The sequence below is a fragment of the Cryptotermes secundus genome, unplaced genomic scaffold (assembly GCF_002891405.2).
Source record: "Cryptotermes secundus unplaced genomic scaffold, Csec_1.0 scaffold617, whole genome shotgun sequence".
NCBI classification, from domain to species: Eukaryota; Metazoa; Arthropoda; class Insecta; order Blattodea; family Kalotermitidae; genus Cryptotermes; species Cryptotermes secundus.
Genome location: NW_019724592.1, coordinates 246406 through 248154, shown reverse-complemented (window position 1 = coordinate 248154; position 1749 = coordinate 246406).

Genomic DNA, 1749 nt, shown 5'->3' with positions numbered 1-1749 from the left:
ATCTTTTTTTCTTTATGTAGTAAACGTTGCTTTTAAGCACTAAAGCCCCGATTATGAACCTCTGGTTATAAAAATGTGAATTTTTTGTGCATTTTTTGTTATATTTTGTATGTTTTAAGTTTTAGGTCATTTTTACAAATTTTTACATAATTTTTCATCATTTTTTCACGTTTTGCGTCAATTTTGATTATCTTTCACGTTTTTTAATAATTGACATTGATTGATCAAACTGAAGATATTTGATTCGTGAGGTACAAATCTATGTTCTTCAAGTAAATTTTGTTTTGTATCTCTAGCCTCTGTCGCTAAATATAATAGATTTGTTTGTGAGAGGGCACATAATTTTTCTTTTTAAGCCGCCAGAGATGCCGTTGCTGTCCCGCGCCGCTTTCTAAGCAACATCGTTGTCATAAACTCATAAAATTGATGCCTCAGAAATGCAGAGGGGTAGGTTTAAAGAGATGTTCGGGTGTCATAAAATCAAGAAATTTGAAACTAATTTACACAGTCCGCATTTACCTGATTTTAAGAAAATTTAGAAATTAGTTTTTAGGTCATTTTTTTAAATATTTTTTGGTCATTTTATAGATCATTTTTCAGATATTTTAGGTCATAAAAATCCGGGCCCTGTTAATGATAATCTGCATTTTAATACCTTCTATCTTTTATCCCGCAATTAACCCAGAAATCTCTGTGACTAACAAGCTAAGACTTAAAGACAAATATCTCTTGAGTGTGATACTGTTTTGCAAATCTATAGAATTTCAAGATTATTTGAACGACATGTTTTCTCGAAACGTTCATTTCACTAGCAGTTTAATTATATGCACGTGATTGTGTTGCAATGCAGACTTCGTTTAACCAGACTGTTTCACATTTCTAAATGCATACACGAGAACTACTCAAAAAATTTTCGAAATGTTTTCAATGATCTGAAGTTCAATTGATTATAAATACATATGTTTTTTTTGACTCTATGTTAGTTGTAAACATGTAATTGATATAAAATGGCAGGATAGGTATGAACTGTTGAATATTGTGGCATTTAGACCGGTTGCTAGGCAATGACCGAGAAACACAAACACCTAGAAAACGACCGTTACTATGCAACGGCCCGTAAAGTGCAACATAGGGACAGTGTTTTCTGTGTGGTCAGTGCCGAAACGTTACAAAGAGGACAGTTAGTGAGAGTCAGTTGAATTCATTTGAGTTAGTAGGTTGGTGAGTGACTGCGTTAGTAAGATTTTAAGTAACAGCTATTGTGAGCTGTTATTGCAAGAAGCTTGTAGCTGATACGCGGGGACAGTTAGGGAACCCAGAAGAAGAGGAACGTTGCTTTCCAGCCGCTAGTGAAGAGATGTCTGTACACACTAGTGTGTGGGTGTAATAGTTAATTGTAAAGTGTAGTCACGCGCTGTATGAAAGAGTCCACTTAATCCTATCATCAATTTAAAACCAGTCTATACTCACATTCTTAAACGTGACAATGTTAAACAAATATATGGAAGGAATAAGACAATATCCTTAGAAAATTAAATGAATTTTAGTAGGTCAGTTATTTAGGTTACATATAAAGTGGTTTATTACAAAATTTCAGTCCATATTCATAAAACTAGTTCTCCAAAATTGCACACAAGTCTCCCCATAAATGCGTATATTTTATTGCTAGTGGGGTGGGACTAAGTCCCTTGTACTGCGGCCAAATCTGGCCTATTGCACCAACCCCAGATGATAGGTGACCTAAATTAC